The sequence below is a fragment of the Limulus polyphemus genome, unplaced genomic scaffold (assembly GCF_000517525.1).
Source record: "Limulus polyphemus unplaced genomic scaffold, Limulus_polyphemus-2.1.2 Scaffold119, whole genome shotgun sequence".
NCBI lineage: Eukaryota > Metazoa > Arthropoda > Merostomata > Xiphosura > Limulidae > Limulus > Limulus polyphemus.
The window spans coordinates 535199-560788 of NW_013665729.1; positions in this window are offsets into that span (position 1 = coordinate 535199).

A 25590-nucleotide genomic window follows, 5' to 3' on the forward strand; every position below is an offset into this window, starting at 1 on the left:
AACCTTGCCAGAAACAATTAGTTATACCTTAGACGCTAGGGGGACTGTTGCCCAGTACGCCACCAGAGGGCGATACACGTGTGCCGATATTAGGCAATAGGGGAGGGGTAGAGACAGTGAAGTTATACGCAACATAGACGATGACGTTATAGTTCCACGAAGTGGCACGAAAGAGCGTGTTGCTAGGAAAAGCGGAAGACAAAAAGAGTTTTGCTAGGCGTGACGTCATAGTTCCACTAAGTGGAACCAGAGGGCGCTGGCGCCATGACAATGGAAGTTGTCCAGAATATGAGTCATAGAGTGTATCAATATACCATCAAGTCTAGATTTAATTATATGACAAGTAAGGTTATTATTGAAACAAAACAAATATTATAAACTGATACACTTGTCAGTTTTTGTCATACGTTATTTGAACAATGCAAATATAATAATCAATATTTACTTTACATACTTTTACAAGTATCCATCATGAAAGGATTTTATCATAACTAATGTTTTTATAAATGTTGAACGAGAAAGCCGATTGTGTTTTAATGACTTAATTAAAGTACTTATTATAGTTTTCGCTTCTATATCTAATCATACATTTCGCATTTCCTTACATTAGAATTATTATTGGTTTAGTATAATATAAAGTTCTCGACACAATATTTCTTTTCAACATTTTATTATTTTCACAATAAATGTTTTACAATCTGATCTACATAAAAAGTCACATCTATTAAAGATGTATTTACATGAAAACGTTTTGCAACAAAATCACGAGCAAACATATTAACATCTTTGTGGGATCCAAATTTTCATTCATTAATGGTTTAATATCAAATAAACATTTATTACATGTTGCACACACACAAAATTCTTTCTTACTTAAAGCATGTCCATTTCTATTCACGTGAATTTCGTGAAAATAAAAAAATATCATGATTTTCATCATAATATGGCACACCTCTAGCATCACACACGCAATGAAAATGATAATTTTTAACAATTCTGTTACCAATGAATGTACGATAAGACATTCTGTGTGAGCGAAACATTCAACTGGAATAAACGAAACTCCTTTATAATGTTGTAAAACTAAAATACCTCCAAATATGAATATGACACTAATGGTCCTAAAGAAAATTGAATTTGATAATATTGTTCTGTTTCTAAAGAGTACTGTCCTTTCCACCAGTTAATCATATCTAAATCACTTTGATTAAAATATTTATATTAACTTTCAACCTATAATTTTTAAAGTTCAATTCCAAAAATCACCGAATAACTTAATATGTTTGAAATCTTGATCTATTTTCTCCAAAGTAGTAGAATTTCCTTGAATAAGAAGACAGTTATCATTCCAAAAAATATTAAGAGGATCTTTAATTACAGACTGAAATTTCTAATTTACTTTTCTCCACTTTTCAAAACTTATTTTCAAAAAATATCATTCAAAGACCATGAAACATCCCGTCAAATATCGTGAATACACATATAGTGTTTTGTATCACTATGTAAAGTGAAAAACTATGTTTACTGACATACAAAAGCTATATGGTGAATATTAAGTTTATGTAGAAAATATATGGTTATTTAGAGTGACCCAATTATTTTCAATATTAAGTATAATGTAAATACATAAAGAGTGACAGTGTGTTTTAACTGACTTTTTTCCATAAAACCTTTCTGTCATATTGATCAGTAATTCAAACGAAAGCTTTATCTGTTTTAGCGAACACAAAGGTCAAAGCTTGACGTCCGGCTCTATTTATTCCCAAAAAAAAATTTTTTTTCGAGCCAGTCAGTGATCTTAAATGTCTAACACGAGACTCATTTCAAGAATAGGCTATAAGAGACTTTTATATTTGTGTGATTATGTAAAATGTTTAAACCTGAAGATGATATACTCTTGTCAAAACGTTGTACATCTGTAATAAAGTTTTCTTCATTGCCCATTAAACTTTTGTTCATAAGCCTCATGAAGAAAGGTAAGAATGTAATTTACATAGAACATTTAAACTCTAGTAACTTATAAAGCCAAACATGAGATTCCCAGTGTCACAGTGGTATTTCTGTAGACTTACAACGTTAGAAACCGAGTTTATATACTCGTGGTGGGCAGAGAATAGAGAGTATTTTCTGTAACTTTGTGCTTAATTACAAACAAACAAGCTAAAAATGAAAATAAGCATCCTTTCCAGAATGGAAATGTAAAAATATGATTAGATAAAGAAGCGAAAACTCAGTTAGTGAAATGTTTTATAGATGAATAATGATGAGTAATATATATGCATGTTATATTTGTTGTCTCGTTAAAATACTGGTTTTACTTAGGACAGAAATCTATACATTGATGACATTTTGAAAAACGATTTATCTCTCAGTAACACAATACAGAATCTTAACAAGACTATACGACCTTAGTAACACCACTTGCCTACCAACCTTTGTAAAACATACACAATTAAAAGTAAGTTGAAAACTGTATGCAATGCTGTCAAGCACCAACCTCAATAGAAGAAGAACTGTCGAACATGTACTAACAATAAAATATACTGCAAGGAACATATTCGTCTATGTGTGGACAATATCGTATATGTTTTACATGTAATTGGATATAGACATCATTCTAGCAGATACAAATACCGTATAATGACATCTCATATATTTCATATGTTTATATAGATATTAAAAGTAGAATTGAATCGATTTTACATTTTGAAAATTATTCTAAGCGAACTGACCCTGATTGAACTTTGACTGATTGTTGTAAAGTATGAATGAATTGTCCATTATTGTTTAAAAGCTATATCAAACCTTATGATGAACAAATAGTTATATGGACATAATATGTATAAAAGCGAAAAGCATCATCGATAAGAATGGAGACAGTTTCACTTAATAAATGTTTTGTTTTGTTTTGATATATAAGTTGTTCGGGTTTTTTCATCGAAAAACAAAGCGACATTAATTTCTTGGCGACTTAATACTTGACTCGTCAACTTCCCACACATTGTTCTCTCTAAGCGATACTTTGTAACACTCCAGTACCTTATGCGGTGATAACTAATACATTTTAAAATTTTTGCCCGATATACTAATACATATGCCAATAAAAATATTTTTACCTTTAAGCGCTAACTTAACTGTTGGCACCCGGCAACTGATCCAGACTGTTAACCATGTTAGGTCGTAGTACTCAGAGGCACCTCACTATCAACACATACTCTTTTGAGTGTGTCATCCCCTATAAGCCAAAATAAGGGACAGAAACAGAGATATGTGTGCACTGAAGGTTGTCCTTTACACAAAGAATTAACTTCGTTACCACAGTAAAACATCAAGGACTCACCGTGTGTTATTGGGTTATACTAGTTTCGGAAAATTCCACTCCTCATCAGTAACCCTGAACACAAGTTAACCAAAGAGAGATAAGCTGGACCTAGATCATAGTGAAAAAGTATCAAACATATTGTTGGTGTGAACGTGCTTTGTAGTCACTATGAGAAAAACCTATACACTGGATAGGTGAAGTGAAGAAAGTGTCATTGGCCACTATTCAGTTCTTCACATTATAAAGCAGTACAATCGCAGGTATAATAAACAAACTTAATATTCCGAAAATTGTTTAATCTCGAAGTCTAAGTTCAAAGGAGGTCCAGTTCAGTATACAATTTGATCAACGTGTGTTATTGGGTTATACTAGTTTCAGAGACTTCAACTCCTCATCACTTCGAGATTAAACAATTCTAGGAATATTAAGTTTATTTATTATATCTGCTATTGTACGTTTTATATGCCTCTGTTCTCTTAGAGAAAGTTTATAGAATGTCTTTAGGTTTGGTGATGTATTTGATTTTAGTAGGTTACCACTTTGACTAAAAGTAAAATGTTTATCTTATTTTGACCACCAGTACAAGGCTTACCTTGATTTGAATCTTGTAGTAGTTCCAGTGGTACGTTTTTCAGCCTCGGCATGGTGAAGCCATACTTGTAAAATTAGCTAAACCTTTTTCTCCAATAAATTCTAACACACTTTGTCGGTGATGTCTTGGGTGCTCGTGTTAGCCTTCAATATTATTACAATAATTTACTTGATATCTTCAGCTTTCCCGCCAATAATTTTGATCGGAGCTCCCTCGGGTGTCTTTTTCATGCACTTCTCCTCCACTTTAGAGTTAACGATTTCACATAAGACTATTCTGTTCCAAATTTGACCTTCAGCCTACACGTACCACTGTTCTATTCTATCAGGTTATGTATGTGTTCACTTATTTGTTGTCTCGAGTATTTTAATGTAAACTCTGCTGTTCTTAATATGACTTTCTTATTTCTACATTGAGCAGATTATAATTTACGGTTTAAAAGGACTGTTTCAAAAGACATCTGGAAACGTGTCGCAATACTTGTTCATGTGCACAATGAGAACTCAACCATTTGATTAGGTCAACTATCATTTCTCGTTTTAGATAACTATTTCAAAAGACGCCTGGCACGTTTAGTTGTACACCAGACACCTTATGATTTATTCTTTAAATCAATTATTTCGAACACATCACACGACTATTTGTAGAAGGACATAGATGTGTTCGAAATAATTCACTGAAAGGATAAACTATAAGTAGCTCGGTATACAAATATAGCACGACTATTTGTAGTAGGACATATATATTTGTATACCGAGCTACTTATAGTTTATCCTTTCAGTGAATTATTCCAAACAACTCACAACTGTTTCTGTTTGTAGTATTATGTGTGCATGCGTACATCGAGCATCTAACCAACTACTTTTAAACATGCATTCTTCTTTAGACACGCTGAATCATGAGCATAAACCCCGTTTTCTACAGTAAATTATCAACAAACACACGTGTATAAAATTCACTCATCAAAGTGAAAACGAAATAAGTTGCACATTCTCTGTGTAAAAGTAAATCGAGTTAGTGATCGTTTTACTACATGTGTCTGCTGGTCTGAACATTCACTTTGATACTTTGCTCCCAACTCTTTTAAACGTAACTTCCTTCTGACCGTATTAACTGCTTAATTTCTCTAAATCATTTGCTCCGACTATTTTTCAATTCATTGTAACATATGGTCGTCCCTCACACTCCCTAAATAGTTTAATCAACAGGTTCATAACAAATAACTTCCAGCAATAATTCATGTACAATTAAAAATAAAAAAGCTATCCTTCCGTTCCTAATGAAAAAAAAAAGTAACGTGGCTAAAACCCAAAGGCAGAAAATATATTTTTCTACCTACAAATTAAATTTAAGACACTCTATAAAATACCATTAAAAATTAAAAAGATGTTTAAAACCAAATGTACACTTTCAGTATCTCTCCTCTCATTGGTAGTTTAAAAATTTACTTCTGGTGACATGCATTTGTGTATTGAGAAAACTACAGAAAATTTAAAATACATGCGCATGAGCTTGAGGTTCTTCCAATTCGTAAATATTTTGTTATTATTTATTGTTAGGTCACATAGAATTACTGGTAATCATTTGTAATAACAGGTGTCTAGAGCTTCTTGTAATAAATAAATATTATATTGATTACACAGTTAGTTCATCAATTTTTATTTATTGTAAATATTTATTTAGTTTTTAACAATTTTATTATACGAACATGTGAACTGAACACTGAGTAGAGAGATAGCACCTCAAGAATTGACCTGTTAGGTACAAATTCAAATAATATATTTTAAATCGTTTACAATATCAGTTAACCAGGGGGGGGGGGAATATTGTCTTGGTGACATTATCACAGTATTTAAATCGGTTGTTTTTTTCTAATAATCATCCAGCAATTATTTTGGCTCTTAATTTTCCAATGATTGTTTATGAATTCATTTTTACATGTTGTGCCCGTTTTATAAAAAGTTATCAAATAATAATGTCACTGTTGTGTAAAGGGTACTTATCTATCTCTAGGATCAATGGGTAATTTTTCTGTAAGGAAAAATGTTATACCACCCTCTTTTCTCCATACCATTTGGTAGCATTTTATTTACTTTTGTTTATATATCTACCAGGGGCATATCTAGGGATACGCCCGTATGTAATATTTGAAAATTCGAGTCATTATAAATATATGAATCCTAATTTGATTGTTTTCACTCAGCAAACTGTAGAAAACAATGCTAGTGGGTAAAATATAAGCTTTATTATAATTTGTGTCCCCTGTATTGTTGCGTTCGTTTAGATTATATAGGTAAAAATGGTCATCAGAAGGCGCCGTTTGTGGTTTATATTTCAAACCTTTCCCAGGAAAGCCCCTTGCGTACCTAAAACTTGCGCCTCTGTCAGTGATAAGTGAAATAACTATACAGTATGGGCAAGCTTATATTGGCACTATTTCTTCGAAATGTGAAATACATATTGTTTGAATTTCTGTTTACAAAAGTATTTACTGAAGTTGGTGGTCGAATTTCGTCAGTATACTAAAAATATATGTATATATATCCCTAGTGTTATTATGTCAATATTACATATGGTCAGTTCAATTTGTCAATGGAAACAGGATAATAATAATAATTTATTAAATTCAAGGAAAATAGTAAAACTAAATATGTTTTGAGAATGAATGTCGTCCTTCAGAGATATCTATAGAAAGCCACAATGCTGAATACTTCAAAGTCTCGTGTTCTGATTGAATAAAAATTAGTAAGTTTTTGTTGTTTTTTCAGAAAAGCTAACAGGTGTTTCAAGAGAATCTACACTACAGATTTTATCCAATCAAAGCAAAATTACCTCCTAATAATTGTTAATCAGACCTTCAATATGTCGATAAATACCAACTTCTCGAAAACGTTTCTTGGCATATCCTGCATTTTCTGAAGTACAGTCTACTGATAAATCATTTTATTCTTACTTTCTGAACGTGTATTAATCTACAGCCCATGTACGTATAAATGTTTTGTTTGTATCATGATATGGCTTGCTTTAGAAGGATTTGACACTGTGACATATCCACTTTGTAAGCTGATGTAAGTACAACTTTGCTAAAACGCACTTCCTGTGATTATATAGCTTCAAAAGGGGGACTTAGCGAGAAGATATTTGTTTGTTTGTTTTGAATTTCGCGCAAAGCTTCACGGGGGCTATCTGCGCTAGCCGTCCCTAATTTAGCAGTGTAAGACCAGAGGGAAGACAGCTAGTCATCACCACCTACCGCCAACTCTTGGGCTACTCTTTTACCAACGTATAGTGGGATTGACCGTCACATTATAACGCCCCCACAGCTGAAAGGGCGAGCGTGTTTGTTGTGACCGGGATTCGAACCCGCGACCCTCAGATTACGAGTCGAGCTCCCTAACCGGTTACCTGGCCGTGCCCGGCCTTTCACCGGAAGAAAATGTTTTGATATTTTCCATTAATGACATTACATAGGACAGATCACAAATGGAGAAAATATATTAAACAATAGAGATACCTATTTATTATAACTGAAAAAAGAACCAACAATGTTGAATGTTATTATTTGTTTGAAGCTTTGATCTTAATGTTATTAAATTTAGTTTCCAACACGCGAACATGAATGGTGTACTTCCATCTAGTGGAAAATTAAGACACTATTATTGTTTATTCAAAAATATCTACATTTTCGGCATGAAGAATTTTTCTATTAGTTAGTAGTTTCACAACAAATCTGTGTTTACAGGTATAACTGACAGACTAACATAACTTGAGGGTAATAATTTGTTATAAAATTACTAAACAATTAATGCTTTTGGCCAAACCTGTTATGCATTTAACATCTATGTATCTCATTATTATTATTATATTTACTTTTGTAATTATATATATATATATATATTAATATCACAGAGAAAGCGATGAAATATTGTAAAAAGTAGGTCAGAAAACTTGGTTTTAAGAACATTTAAATTAAATTAAAATACATTTAAAATAACTCAAAACTTTATTATCCAATTGAAGACCTGATTTTCGTTGTTTTGAAATATCTGCAGAACTTGCTAAAGAACATAAGGTTAGATGGTATCACACAAAAACAAATTAGATGTTTAACATATAGTGTTGTAAATATAGTTATCTAAATATTTTTATAGCAATATAATATGAAATAAAAAAAAAAGTTACTGAAAATCAGTAATTCGTAAACCATGTCCAATAATTATAACAAAATAAAACATTTAATTTTAGATATATGTGGGTACAAAAATTGTGTACACTATATTAAAACGATTTTAGAGACTCACCATGTTATTACACTCTATGTCGCCACGTCTGGTCATACTCTATTTGACTTGAACGGTATGTCTTCCTATGAAAATGCATGAATACCAGTTCCATTCTCCGTCCGCTTGATGTATGCTGCAACGGTTGGACGAATATATCGTGGAAACAGTTTGTTTGTGTCGCCTTTCCCGGTGGTGATCCTTTTTCATTATTATGCTGTTGCCCTCATGGGACGCGTGAACGGCTTTTGCCATATACTTTTGTGTCTGTAGATCCTCACTTGCCACAAAACTTAATACTTTGTTTACAATGGCTGTTTAAAACAGACTTCCGGCAGAAGACAAGCACGCACAAAAACTGATATATGTAAGTGGTTTAGTCGAAGTTTCAGTAAATTATCTTTCCAAATCAGTTAGTTTATTCTGAAGAAGGTTCTGTTTGTTTGCTTCAGATGTTCGTGCAAAGTACACAAAGGTTATACCTACTTGCCATCTCCCTAATTTTGAAGTGATAAACAAGAGGGAAGAAAACTAGTCAACACCACCCACAACCAACTCTTGGGATACTATAATTAAATGATGGTTTTAACCGCTAGTCTTATAACGCACCCATAGCCCCAAAGTTCAGAGATAGAACACGAACCATGGACCCTCGGATCCACAATTGAACAAACTAACCACTAGGCCACGCACGGCCCCTTTTTTTCCGTGTTAACAGGAAATTAGATAACTTTACTTTCGTTCTTAAAGCGCCCCAGTGGCACAGCGGTATGTCTGCAGACTTACAACGCTACTCGTGTTGGGCAGAGCACATTGTGTAGCTCTGTGCTTAACTTCAAAATAAACAAATCAAATCGGTCTTCAAAAATTACCTCTATAACTTGTATTTTCTTCAAAAAATCAGCTCTCAAGGGCATGGTTTTATATATAATTATTATTATTTATCAGATCTCGTTATCATTTTGAAAATATCAGTAATGTTCTGGGTGACTATTCGGGGCCGCCGTAATACAGGTTAATGTAAGACAGAACAAATATATTATAGATACTACTCCAGCACGAGACATTTGCAAGGCCTGTAGGATGCAGAGGCTTAAGGACAACCAAGTCGCCAATACAATTATATAATGTTTTTATTTATTAACGTATTTCATAAATAGTGTAGGAACTATTCATTTTGCACTTCTTGGATTTTAGAATTATCATTAATATTAGTATCAATCACAGTTTGTAAATTTTTCTATTTGGATGTTATCTTTAATATTTAGTTGTCAGGATTTGTGTATATAATCATTTGTTGTTGTTTTTAAACATGATACAGAAAAACAATATTTAAACATATGTACGCATCGATTAATTTTGAAGCATTCCTCATAAACTTTTAGCATCATAATAGACAAATAATACGTGCTTATAATACAGCTTAGAGCCCTGACTTTTATATGGCATTATTTTTCATGTTTTTGTTTCTATTCTACATTGATACAATAGAGGAGTAAAACAAAAATTGACAATATGTTAAAGCATATCGTTGGCTACAAACATCTAAGGAAGTAGGCTACTCATTTGTCTACCTAAGATGGAGATAGTTTATCAGTAAGTCTCACCACAGTTTTAATATAGGAATCGAAACTTTTTCAATTTCTAATACATAAATATATGTTTTAAAAAAGGTAAATAATTAGTGAGATCTAATGGGCTTATAATAATTATTTTATATTCATTAAACAAACTGCATGTGCTTAAGAGCTGGTCGTGACCTAGGCCAGCGTTCTGTAACTGTGAATCCAAAAGCTCGCAGTTTGTGGCTCGTTGTCGTGAAAACCAGCTCCGCAACTTGGCGTCTTGGCTACACTGTAAGAGTGACAGTCAAATCCTACTATTCAGTCATACAGTAATCCTGACAATCAAATCCCACTATTTGGTCATACAGTAATCCTGACAGTCAAATCCCACTACTTGGTCATACAGTAATCCTGACAGTCAAATCCCACTATTTGGTCATACCGTAATCCTGACAGTCAAATCCCACTACTTGGTCATACAGTAATCCTGACAGTCAAATCCCACTATTCGTTCCTACAATAGTCCTGACAGTCAAATTCCACTATTCGTTCCTACAATAGTCTAACAGTTCATAATGGATGATGTTAAATAGCTTTCCTCCCTTCAGTTTATAAGTTCAAAATTAGAGATGCCTAAATGCAGATAACTCCTTTTTAACTTTGCATTAAAATTCTAAACAATCAAATAAATAATAGCTTTCTTGGACGAAAAGTATAAAATATTTTCTTCTCATACACTGCCGAAACTTTAGAACCTGTGATTTTAGCATTTCACAAGAACACTGAAAATAACTTACAGTTCATTTGTAACTGATTCAATACAGATTCGTGGTATGAAGATTACATTACAGTTAACTACAGACAAATGTCTGATCCAATACAGACTCATGATATGAAGATTACATTATAGTTGAAGTCTACTCCACTTCTACATTATTGAAATATTGTCAGAACTGAAAATCTGTAATGGATTAGTTAGAACAAATAACTTAAAATTATGAATAGTTTTATTAGAATATGTTTTGACTTATAGCATAAAAGGATTCGTGTTTTTGTCCACTTTCTACCTCATATACCGTATATATATTATCATGAAATGTTTACATGTTGTAGAAAGTTAATCTGAAACTATATACTAATGGTTGAGCTAGGTTAATATTTTTTTATTTTTTTTACAAAAAAGAAATTTAGGCTCGACTTTCACAAATAACACTAGGAACCTTCATGAATACAAGCGTCATAATAAGGTAACAGTTTCTCGTAGATCATTGGAGTGCTGTTTTGTAAACTGTTAGAACATGTTCACGTCCCATTGTATACAAGTTGGAATAGCATTTAAGGAAGTCGATCTACAATATTGCTATAAACATACTATTATCAATAGTTATATACATATCGTCTTCATTATTATATTATGGTCTACAGACAGTTTTACTAAATAGCATGGAAACCAATACTAGTGTTGTATTCGACAAGAAGAAACATTGCTATAAAGCATTAAACATAATGAGAGGACACATTACTGTATAAATAAGATGACATTCATACATTACAATCATACAGTTAAATTAACCAAATTAATACATTTCCTTAGCACCTGTGTTCTTATAATCCTAAGAACATACAGAAACTCGCACTGTGTAATGCAAGTATGATCATGAGTACATTTAAATGAAATAAACTCGAAGAGTAATAAATTTAAGCTACACAGAATGTGGCTTTGCGTCACACATAATTTTAATTCTGAATAAACTATACACTAAAGTATAACATACGTGGTAACTATAATCTATATTACAATCTTTAAACACTGGATAAGATGTTCAAATGAAGACATGTTTAACTATCTTTCCTGTTGTTGTTGTTGTTGTTCGTGGTGGTGGTGAACGTATAATAATAATGTATAACGAAGACTCCCCATAATATTCGTAATATATTCAAACTATATTTTCATGTATGAAAATGAGTTATTTTTTACGGTGAAAACAAACTAATTTCGAAACATTAGGAACGATATTCTATGAGTTTTGTTTTCAGATCTGGTTTCAATTTATTTTCACCATAATAAAAACTACTTTTTCAGTTGTCAATCAATAAATGTTTTAGTAGCAACAGTAATATATTTGTTTTTGTTTTCGATAGATTTTCCTGAAGATAAATCGCGTAATCAACTCAGTTGTCCAAATGGTAGACATTTCCTTTAAAATGCCAGCGGCAGGCGGTTGATAAAAGCCCAATACACAAAACAGGTATATTATAGGGTTGTGTATACGTAAATATATATATATATTGCAAAATAATCGGAATCACGACTAACGATTTTTTTTTTACCAGGAATTCCATTACGTTATTAAATTTCACATGCCTCACTTAGAGATACTCAGGATCACAGATTGTTAAACATTGAGTTCGTGAAAGTGGGCACGTAAACGTTCAGGAAGACAACTGAAGTGGAAAGGTAAATTTGTATAACAACTATTTGATATATGAATTAAACATTTTTATACCTTAAAATCGTGTAAATGTATCTTTATGCAATTGTTTATCCTCTAACATCTGTATAAGACCGCAATACATAACTTAAATACAACTTATTATTTTTTAATAAATTCTACATAAGTTATATTTGTTTGTTTTAGAACAAAGTTACTCAATAGGCTATTTGCGCTCTACTTACTACGGGAATCGAATCTCGGATTTCAGCGGTACAACTCCGCAAACTTACCGCTGACTACTGGGAGACAAAATCGCACAATGGGATATCTGAGTGTTCGAAGTCTGTAAACTTATCGCTAACCCCACCCACCATGGGACTTTTAGCTAAGAAATATTCGAGTTTGTAACTGCTGCTAAATACAAGCGTACCCTAATTATTATTTAAGTGTCATATAAGCAGAAAGTAAAACACAGAGATTTCTTGAGAACCATAAAAGAACGATCATGAACAATCTTCAAAAACCAGATAGAAATGTTGGTTTCCTTGTACAAAAATTTCTCTGCATAACTATATATATAATAAGTGATGACCAAAATATCTTTTTAATAGCTTTTATTTCTATTTTAGTTTACCCCTAAAATCATGAGTTGTTCGTATGGAAACTGCCCACTTTGGCGAAAACTTTGAACAACAGAAAATGTTCACGTAAGACTTTGTATAAGTTTAGGATCCGAGTTCTTGATTCGTAAAACGCAATAAACTTACAAAACGTTGTTTTTGTGTAGATGAAAATACCGCTAGAATCAAAGGTACCTTAATTGATGATCTAATGCAGAGTAGTCATAAAAGCTTCTTGTAGTTTATCTGTTACTCGTAATTAGAACTATTTAATATTATTTGTAGTCATTATTGTATAATTTAAAAAGCTCTTCCAGTAGAAACTATTACATAATTCAAAAGAAAGACTACTTTTGCTCAGGTCCATTCTATTTTAACCTAAATTTTCACTGTACAAAAATGTTTACAAAATGTTCATGACATCTAGGACACTCTCCGTGCTTTGTAGAAACAACAATGAATGTTTTTCAACTGAATGATTTAAGATAATGAAAGTGGTTCAATTGAGAAGAATAAAATATCTTATTTTAACTGTTCCTTCTACTTCTTTATTTTCGTGTCCTCTTTTTGACTGAATTGCATCATTTCGAACTACCTTGAATTACATCATTTCGGACTACCTTGAATTACATCATTTCGTACTACCTTGAATTACATCATTTCGTACTACCTTGAATTACATCATTTCGGACTACCTTGAATTACATCATTTCGGACTATCTTGAATTACATCATTTCGGACTACCTTGAATTACGTCATTTCGTACTACCTTGAATTACATCATTTCGGACTACCTTTAATTACATCATTTCGTACTACCTTGAATTACATCATTTCGGACTACCTCTCTTTCTTACCACTTTAATTTCAACGCGAATGTCATCGTGATTGCACCTGCTCGATACTGTAATGACCGAAACAGGTGTTAATTTGTGTACAAAATATTCTTCATTTCACGAAAATAAATATAAATGACTAGAAATCTTATAAAATATTTCATTTACATGAAAAGAAAAATTTAAATCATCTTATAATTCATGTTTATGAAATGTTAATTAATAAGTTATTGCTATTTGTGAGTTAACGATTCATATTTAACACCCGGTCGTACTAAGCTTTTGTTATAATAAGAATTCTTTATACATCAGCAATAATAAGCTATGTTCCGAGATTTACGATAGTGTGGATGATATAAACTAACATGCTGATGAACTTAGTGAAGTCCTCTAGAGAGCATAGTGCTTTCTCAGACTTTAAAAGATTTGAAATCTATTAGTAACTTTGCGCTTTAGTCACCCACCAAGACTACTGAACCACAACCTAATTTTGACAGTTATTCTTATATAGATCGTACATCTCCAACGATTAAGTGGAAAGTTGCCACGAAGAGAAATTCCTTAATTGAATCAAACAGATTAGCCTTCAGTGTTCCTGAAGCTTTATACTGGGTAATTCCCTTAATGATGTAAAAACAATATGCTGTTGTGGGCAGGTAACTTTTCCAAAGTCTGATCCTATCCGCCATAATGAAATTTGATTGCTAAAACACCACATGTATAAAGTTCCTTGGACCAGCCAGGAAGAGAAGTGAAACGTTGACTTATTTATCAACCTCATGCTCAAGTGATCTCAAAGAATAATATAATTGCCATGGTAACATGTTGCTCAATTGAGCACAAGAAAAATCTAAAATTTGTAGGACATGAGGGTTTTAACCAATAAAAAATAGAGAATCCTTGCTTATATTAATGTTAGCAATGTAACCTTTTATGATTGACAGGATAAGCAATGTATGGTTGTTGTTGTTACAGTAAAAAGGAAGTTGTGAGGTGAAGCAGATCCTACATCCATCAGGTTCAGTCCTTTCTTAACTGGTCTTGTCAAGTTTCCAGTTGGAATTCCTGGTGACAGGATCGAGTAAACAAAACACCTGCTGTTTAGCTTAGATGGCCTGGAATTGCATGCCATGACAAACTTGTGACCCAACAAACTCTAAAGCTGGGAATCGTAGGTAGCTGAGTTATGGAATTGTTTTAAAAAAGTGTAAAATTGGGCCACCTACTGGACAGCGTGGTACCCATGAAAATTGAGTTGTGGACACATACATAGTCAAACGTACTCTATCATGAGAGCTAATAGAAAAGATATTTTGGTCAATAAGTTGTGGAATAATTTTCTTGCGTCCATGTGCATTAGATACACTATGAATAAACCAGCTGTTCACCTATCAGCAGTAATCTTAGATAAGTTGCTGGAATGAAGGAAGCTTGCACCTATCACTGCAGTAGCTCCAAGAGTTTAGTAATATATTATGACATGTCTCAACATGTGCAACCAATTGCGTTCTTATACAGAATAATGCGTTTAGTCATTGTGTGATGAACGAATATGAACAAGGATCTATCAGTCGTGGATAAGTTAACAAAATGTCTTGATATAGAACATCGCTAAGTTAGTGAGTCTTTAAGAACTTGGACAGAAAATTGGAACACATACGCATACAATAGCTTTCTTAAAGACACAAAAGTAGAAAGTCATACGAGTTAGTCCTTCTGCGTAATTTCTTTCCGCCTGTTACATTTTTTTTCGATCATTGCGTTTTGCGAAGCTGTCAATCGCTTTAACTCTTCTAGGAGGCTTTTATATTTTCTCACTGTCATTTAACTTAATATACATTATTAAACAATACTTAACATATTTGAAACAAATTCTTAATCCTTAATTTTATTCCTTATACAGTTACAACGTTAAAAGGCCCACGAAGTTGTTTTAAACTGAAAACATGGTCTCCTATTAGATAATATTTCCACTATTTGGAAATATTAATGTTTTAGGAACAATTTCGAATAATTGTTATCAGTCAATAAATATAAAAGAATAGTGAAATGATACAAATATGTAAATTAAATTCCCGAAGATGGTGGAACTTCACTAATACTTCAAAGATATAAAATTGATGTAGTGAAACGTATTGGTTAATTCCAGAATATTAAGAAGCCAGCGTGCATGTCATGGGTAATTTCAGAGCTTATTATAACATAGAAAAACTTGATAAATATTTTCAGGACATTCAGATACCGTGATAAAACTTTATGAGTAACTTCAGGATATTCAAATGTTTAGATAAATCTTGATGGATAAGTGATGATATTATGATATCTGGATAGATTTTATTGGTAATCTCAAGACAACACTATAACATGGGCAATTACAGGATAATATGTGAAATTTCGGAGGTGATTATTAATAGTAAAAAACCCGGCAAACTTCATATTCATGCAAGAATTTAAATTAATTATATGGATTTTAATAAATGAAGCATACTTAAAAAGATACCTGCAATATATAAACAATTTCATAAAATATAATTTACCAATTACATATTTAGCATTTGTTATTTCAAAATGGCATCAGTACAATAAACAGATGCTCCCAGTGGATCAGCGATAAGAACACAGCACAGGTATCCTATTAAGTAACTTTGTGCTTAACAATAAACAAACAAACTAAAAATAACTTCGGGAATTCTTTATTTAATAGCAATTCGAATTAACGTCTAACGAGGAATGGATAAAGTTCAGGTACACACACTTTAAGCTAAAAAATATTTATGCAAGTATCTAGTAAGAACAAACCATTTATAATGATCTCCCAATGAAGTTCTGTTTAGCCTTGAAACATGTTCTGTAAACAATCAAGTGAAATCCACTGGATCCTCCACGAGATTGGTGATGGTTCGATTTGCCCCATTATGTGTTCACATGCGTAGTTTTATGAATTGAATACTTTTGGGCTTGGTTTTTCAAAGTCATCGTATTTTTAGTAATCCAGCTACATAAGTTTATTAGGTAACATTTTTCAACCTAAATAAAATAAAGACCCCATAAAGCTATGTTAGGTATCGGTTTTAAAGTACGTTCACCTTGGACTCCAAATCGTTCGCGATTTTAATTTCAGTTGATCTTGTAGCTAGAATTACCTGATTAGTTTGGTGTCTCATACTGTCGGTGTTTAAATATCGTTTCTCACGTTTTACTTCTTATGCGGAATTCTCAAATTAGGAAATTAGGAAAAAGAATTGATGTAAATTGACTATCACTCTGCCGTACACATTTTTATGCATACAATATGTTCATAAAATTAATTACTCATTGTCATCTAATAATAGAATAATTTACCAAAACATTTCTTGTTACACCATAATTCTCAGAAATACCTTCGTATTAGAAAGTAACTTACCGTCGAAGGGAGAGGTTTGTTTTATTTGTTTGTAATTAAGCACAAAGCTACACAATGGGATATCTGTGCTGTGCCCACCACGGGTATCGAAACCCGGATTCTAGCGTTGTAAGTCCGCGGACATACCGCTGTGCTACTGGGAGGCTGGTTTGTTTTAATCGCTATTATATCTAAAATACAAAATATTAATAGAATAAGAAAACTAAACAAATTACTATGAAAAACTGGTGTACACGTTTCCAGTTGTTTTTATCAACTCACTGTCATTCTTTAGAGAAAAGATATGCAGTAAAATTATTGTTATATAATCATGGTGTCAGAAAAACACGTAGGTTCAAAACGTCTTGATACAAAATGATAAAAACCCTATAACCCGAGCGATTTCGAAAGGTGGGCCTTTCTTCTTCACAGGCAAACTGTTATACAATCACTTTCATTTTCTAGGACAAAGGATATGCAAAGCTGGTGTATATAGTGATAATTATTTTTACTGTGTAATGATATTATTTGGCCAACTGAGGGGAGAACGATACGTCCTTCATATTAGATCTGAGGTAAAACAGTGTTCTACAGTTCTACAGTAAAGGAAAGAAAACACATAGCTCAGTTTTTGACTAACTATAGAAAAAACACAAGAGTTACAATGATGGATATTTTCAATCTATCGAAAGCCTTCACATGGATGATATAACCTGCCCAACAAAATCGATCAATAAAAAAAAAACATGATTTCTCTTTACCCAATATGTCATAGATATTAAAGTCATTACTAAATCCTGACTAATATAGGTTACAAGTTCTGTTCAATAAAAGATCAAAAAATAAATCCCACCATACAAACTCTTTTGACAATGTCTTTTTATGTAATAAAAGAACACAATATCGTGTGTAGAAATTAGTGAAAAACCACAGTAACCGGAACAAACTGTCAGAAGTCTGACATCAGAGAAACTAGTTTCGACACATTCGTGCGTCCTCTTCAGCCTCACGTTGTCTTCAGAAGTTTCTCCGATATCAGACTTCTGACAGTTCGTTCCGTTTACTGTGGTACTTTTATGTGCCCTATCCTAAATAATATGAAAATATTACTACTGATTCTCGTTAACGTTGACAATAGTCGTGAAGGTGAACAAATTCGTGAATAGCAATTGATATCTATCCCAAAGCAATTTTTAAATTGATACCAAAAACGACCTATTGGACTGGGGTTGCTTGATTATATTGACCAAGAAAGATCAACTGAGTCACTGTTATATTATTTGAATTAACTTAGATCACCAAAGGCACAGTACATTTTTGCATTATCGTCTTGGATGAACTGATAACAACCTTAGGGTACATTTGAATTGTACCAGCCTTTGTAACATAATTAAACGATCCATTATCTGCCATAAGAACGTTCTCTGCACCTTTGCATCTAGTAGATGGCATGCCTAAACAAGATAAGCAGCATCAAGTAACTATGTGTGTGCTTTCTCCATTTTGTTGCTTCAGTGTCTAACAATCTAAAATGTAAACTACATCATAAGATTCCAGACGTTTATTCTCCTTAGTCTGCACTCTACTCACTAGTGAATCTATGTTTCCTGGTTTTTAGACTGAATATCGACTGTTTTTTTAGATATCATTTTCAATGTATAATTGGAAAAATTAATATTGGTAAAGACTGTGACACATATTGCAATCGCATTTCCTCCATTTTGCCTGTTACCAGCGATTGAAGGTTATTCTTTTCTATCTCACACGATCAAAGAAAAGATTTCTAGTAAAAGACACTAAGCAGCCACCCATTATCATACTCTAGCTAACTAGAATAAATATATCTGTGTTAGGTTGGCTTTAAGATCTTTTGTTAGTTAGGAAAACAATTCTTCTGGCTATTAAATATTTGTATAGTTTTTTATAATAATATACTGGTTTAACTATTAATTTTCAGACCAGTTGACTAGTTACTATAAACATGTTTGTTGCGCAGATATAAAATTTTTGGCTAGTTTCTGTAAACGTGTTTCTATAATATTTTTGATTAGTTATCATAAAAAATGTTTCACGTAGTTGTAATATTCCTGAAAAGTTACGGTATTAGCTAATTACCTTAAACATTTGTTCGTGCAAGTGTTGAAACTCTGAATGAATATTCTGTTTAAATTATGGGAGGGGGGTGAATTTTAGCTACTTACTTAAAATCTTCTTCACGTAGTTTTTAGATTTCTGGTTGTTATGGAAACGAGTTTAGTTGACACTGGAAACTTAGGATTATCAGTAGTAACGTTTGTTCCTGTAGATATTGGATTTCTGCATTTGGCGGAAAAATATTTGAATATTAATATTGGTTCGTGTAGCTATTACGTTTCTGGCTAGTCATAATAAAAACGAATTCAACTGGCCTTAAGATCCATAGCCAGTTATTCTCGGCAGTTTGTCGTGTACATAGGTATATAAAATAACTAGTTAGTTTTCATAAACACTATCTAAGTATCTTCAAGATATTTTATTGTTACTATAATTATTTGATGAAAGTCATCTTAGCTTTAAATATTTCAATAAAATTCGTTGTCTGAAACCTGCTACAGTGTCTCGTTTTTGCATCTAAATGGAGATAGTTTTGGTGAGAATGTCAATGATGAAGAATTCATCATAGTTTTCCAAAATGTGTTAAAGACTATTTCATTATTTTAAATGATAATTTCTTTCCTTAGCTGACGATGCTACTACAAAATAGTGGAATTCTGGCTCTTAACTGTTTGTTTTAAGTGAACGTAAATTTAAAGAGGGAGTTTTAATACGTAAAAAGCAACATATATTGTTAATTTTCAAGTTCTAACTTCGTTAATCTTTTGTTTTATTTCGATACTTAGCAACGATATTTCACAAAATTTCCATAATAACACATCATTTTCTTTGGTCATGATTTGATTCTTTGTCATAATAGATAAGTAATGTACTGTATATATATATATATGTTGTGTGTGTGAGTCTTGTCTTGTTTTGCTCGTGTGAGCTTTTGTTATTTCGTTGTTAATTTTACCCACCACTAACATTATACGGTTTGCGCAGGCTGCGCACAAGCCGCTGCGATCGAACTGTAACACAAAAGCTATGGTCAGAGAAGCAGACTCAGTAATATTAATGAGATATAAGGTACACGGTTAAAGCTACTCAAAACAGTTTTATAACAGGCTCATAACATCAGCCTTGGTAGTTAATTTTAACTGCAAGGATTCTTAAGTCAATGTAATCACCAAAAGGCATATATAAATATATATATATAGATATAGATATATATTGTGTGTGATTCCAGATTTATGAAGTTTCCAGTACTTGTAAAATATAAAATCTATAAACGCAAGTCCTTGAGTACATTACACAACTTTGGTCTGCATGGACTGGCTTAGACGGTTGATCAAGCGAGAAAGACCTATTCTTTTTTCGCAAATTCTAGAAAGTACAAAAATTAGCAAAAAGAAGTCGAGACAATTGGAGATGGAAAATAGCCACAGACAAGAGTCGTGGTTCTCATTGACCTGCATTTTCATCGGAATTACACTATTTTTCACCACTGTTACGGCAGCGTGTCTGTCCCTTTCTCTCCTTACTGACCACTGGGAGACAATCACGTTCAAACAAAGCCAGGTAAAAGATGTAGCCAATTCCAGTCGACACAGTGTAACCTGGGTTAGTAAGCAGCTTTGCCTCGTCTACAGGAAACGTGATGATTTTTCTCAAAGAGTAACAAGAACCTCATCTTCAGCAAACATTCAGCAGCAGATGAGCAATAACACAGACTCTGTGATCTATCTCATGTCTCTACATGGTGGAGTAAATAACATCTGTACCGATTTATCTGGTAAAGTAAGACAGTTTCATTCTATGTTTAGTTTTAAATAGAGGAAAGTGTGTGAAAAACATATGACATAAAACATATTTTATGTAGATGCAAATCTAAATGTTAATTTCACCTTCTATATATCAATGCTATCAGAAAGCATGTATATTTCTTTTTATTTCAAAATCGGAGAAATAACTTCAAGTACATTTGTAGTAAGGCTAAGTACTTCTGTAGCATTTGATATCAAAATTTACAGGAAACAAATACGAAAATAAGTTTAAGAAAAATAAATATGATTGTTCTCCAAGCTAACACATTCATCTTGATATTTTCCATAGCTTTTTCTGCATTAATGAATTACAGCGACAGTGAATCTGCAATTTTCTTTGAAATTTCTTCCAGGGATTTAAAAGTGTCGATATTGCGATACAACGGTTAAATTGTGTGAAATACAAAGATAATTGATATACTAAATCTTATCTCTGATGGACTGTGCTTTAAACGTTGTTAATTTATTTAGAAATTTATCTTAAGGCAAATTAAGAAACCGATAGAATTGATTTTAGGCTAAGGTGAATCTGTTAAAGAATTGCCTAAAGTAAAAGGAGATTTATTTTAAAGTTGGATTTGGATAATAACAAGAAAACATATTTTGAAGTTCGCATTAACATTGAATAAAGTTTTAGAGAATGGCTTTATACCAGACCAGGTTGTTGGAGAAGTAAACCTCTAAGTAAGATTAAAATATTTAGCTTTTCTTGTTCAAGTTGTCTTTCGAGACCTAGTAGTATAATTGGTTAAATCATTTGCCCAACATAATTCCAATCCTAGCTAAATTCAACTTTCCCACTGCAGTAACCAACATAATTCTAATCCTAGCTAAATCAAACTTTCCCACTACAATAATTTTGTAATTTAACAAGACGTTCTTCGACTTGTAGAAACTTTGTACAGCTACAACTTAATTCGACATGTCTGACTAATATTGCAATAAATGGTCTTTGGCCTTCACAGACATAGTGGATGGTCAAGAGACTTCACAAAAATGTTTTTACCAATCTAGAAAAAATACGGTTTCTGAATTAATTAAATCATTATCGAATAGAATAATTAGTTAAAAAGAAGGTACCGAATTACAGTGAGTGGAAATGTGCAATACTTATTTAAATATCAGGATTAATTTTGTTTTAACTACTAACTTTATTTTGAAATTACAGTGTAATGCCACTTGGAACAAGTTGTTATTACCTATTACTTTAATAAATTTATTATTAATGTTTTAGTCTCCTGATAGCAGTAACAACAGCAGCCTGTCAGCCCGCACGGCCTGCTTGTTAATGGTTAGACTTTCTGGTTTTAGTGAGATTCACTGTCTACGGAACCGTGTGCAGAAAAAAAGAGAAATATATTTACAAAATATTAACAATGTGTTGTTTCTTTGTTTCATCCTTTAATAACAAGCTACAATTTTTGTATTTATCTAATGATGACAAGAAAGCTACAAAAAACTCCATAGATCGCATAAAAGACTGTTACTAAATATTAAACATTGAGCCAGCGGGAAATTAACGGATTTGCAACGCTAAAATCTGAAGTTCGATTCCCCCGCGGTGTACATATCGCAGATAGTACAATGTGTAGCTTTATGCTGAAAATACAAAATAAGGAATGAAAATCGATAGGACGATGTTCTGGAAACGTGCTCAAATTGAGCTTAAGGATTTTTTTAAAGAAGTTGTTTTAATCATCTTTTTTGTGAACACTTCTCAATAGCAAGATGTATAAGTTTAAGTTTAGTGAAACAACTTTAATTAAATGTGTTAGTGTGATTTGCCATAATCAGATGCCTTCCACTGTTACTCAACATTTACATTTTAACACTCTATTGTCATATAGGGATATTTTAAGCTTTTGTGTAATTCGATGAAAAGCGCGCTCATTAAAGAAAATACTATAGTGACCTTAATTGTCTTCAGATAACTATAAATCAGTCTTTTTTTTTCTACAGTTTTTTTATTATGGCACGTGAATACGAGTATGTATTACGTCCCCCGTAATTTAAATTTAGATACAGATGTGTAATAACAAGACGTTTACTGCGTTTTTATTCTTGAGCTCAGATGAAAATTTAGAGGTATTTGAAAGTAATGATTTAAGATGCATATTTTTTACAAGATTAGTCATAAGAGTCAATGTTAATGATGAACTAATGTTTCTGTAAAACAATGCCATCTTAAGAAATACAATAGAAATTAATCAATTCGGTCTCACTGAACAACGGGTATCATATCAGGAAGTGAAACTTCTCCGTTACTGGGCATAACAAATTATACATTAATAATAAAGGTGTTGTGAAATTCAGAAAGGTCTATTTACCTTTATTCTTTTTCAAAATGTACCCCAAAGCCTATCTCGTAATTTTTTTAACAAATTGAAACAACCTAACTCTTTCTCAAAATGTACTCAAAAGCCTATCTCGTAATTTTATAGCACGTTGAAACAACCTAACTCATATGCACAAATAACAATGTCTGACAAAGTTTCTTTTCAGAGTCAACTTACTTAACTTTTGAAACATATTCGGTTGTTGCTATACCAATGTCAGTAACAGTCTTTTATAAAAATCATTACGTATTACACGTGAACATGTGACGTAAAACAGGGGTGTATTTATTTATCATTATAAAAGCATTATATAACACATTAGCCTTTCAAAGAAGAAAAGTAATACCCGCATATATAAATTATTTACTTAGAGATGCAAAAATCTTAATATTTAAAATTAAACACATATATATATATATATATATATATATCCTACTATTGCATAATGACTGTTGGATGTTTGCATCAACCAATTTCATTTGCGGACTATACTACAAACGTTCTAAGTTGATTCCTGTATTTAAAACAGTTCAAGTGAAGCTAAGATATAAACTTTTGTTTTCAAGTAGTAATTGTTAAAACTGTTACCGTGTATTATTTTCTTTATTTAGACTGAGATTCTTACATGTACAATGTCGATGAAACTATTGCACCTGCTCACCGCATCGCGTGATCCTGTATGTATGAAGTGATATGTATTGATGTATGACCTCTTTAACGAATGTATGTTTCGCAGCGCTTTTAAGAGCAAAGTGTAAATTAATGGAAAGCATTGTTACTGTTACACATATGGTTTAAACGTCAAAACGTAAGTACATACCAAAAGTACGTTTTATAATAGAAACTAGATAACCAGTTAGCAATTTCATCATACGAACTCTAGGCAAGAAATTGTTCTCAGCATAAATATTGGACTGGCGATTTTTATGACAGTAACGTGACAATAATGACTTCGTCAAAAATCAATTCTTTGTCCCTTAGCAACATATTCCCGCCAGCAAACCCAGTATTGGTGTTTTTTTCTACGAGTATTGGTTTCCAAACAAACGAGTAGAAATATACGTGATATTCACCACTTTTATTGTTCTGTATTAGTTAGTAGATACTTGTTAGGGAAGCTGAAAGACTGAATTCGTACTTTTATCTAAAATAATTCTGTCTTTGGAAAAAGTTCGTTCTCTTCCAATCTTAGTAATAAACTAAAACACAAGAAAATAACATGCAATGTTTATAAAATATTCTTATTTTGAAGGTTGCTAGGCACCCGTCGGTTCAATAGGAATGAGAACCATTTGTTTATTGGTGGAACTCGCAACGTATTCTAATCACTCTCTACAAAACAGCTGTCGGTGTTGTTCTTATGAAATGGAACAGGTGTTCTTTGTTCTGATCCCTTAGGTCTGAATACATATTTCGGCCTCCGATTTTAATCAAAAGAGAAAGAGTTCACTAACTCTTCGATTCTGTAACAGCCTAGGCAGAAGAAACGAAAGATATAGAAGAGAATCTCTGTATTATATCACTAACTCTTCGATACTGTAACAGCCTAGGCAGAAGAACCGAAAGATATAGAAGAGAATCTCTGTATTATATCACTAACTCTTCGATACTGTAACAGCCTAGGCAGAAGAACCGAAAGATATAGAAGAGAATATTTGTGTTATATCACTAACTCTTTGATACTGTAACAGCCTAGGCAGAAAAAATGAAAGATATAGAAGAGAATCTTTGTGTTATATCACTAACTCTTCGATACTGTAACAGCCTAGGCAGAAGAAACGAAAGATATAGAAGAGAATCTTTGTGTTATATCACTAACTCTTCGATACTGTAACAGCCTAGGCAGAAGAAACGAAAGATATAGAAGAGAATCTTTGTGTTATATCCCCACAAACCTTTCCACGGAATTACTTGGTCGTTTAAATTTGATTCTTTGTAGACTTTTTTCAATTTAAAATTAACGTGTTTAAAAATAAAAATATTGGGTAGCACTGTAATATTTTCAAATTCATCTAAACGCTTTCTATTCGCCAAAGGATTTTACACAAACAAGAGAACCAGTTAGTAGGTCAGCGTCAAAGCAATAAAATTCAATCAGCTGTCAAACTTAATACAAACTAGCTTAAAGTTTTGGATTTGTTTGTTTATAATTAAGCACAAAGCTACACAATGGACTATCTGTGAGATGCCCACCACGAGTATCGAAACCCGGATTCTAGCGTTGTAAATCCGCAGACATACAGCTGTGCCACTGGGTGGCTAAAGTTTTGGAGGTTTGAAAAATGCGAGTCACGAATAAGAATACCTAACATTTGTCAAAGC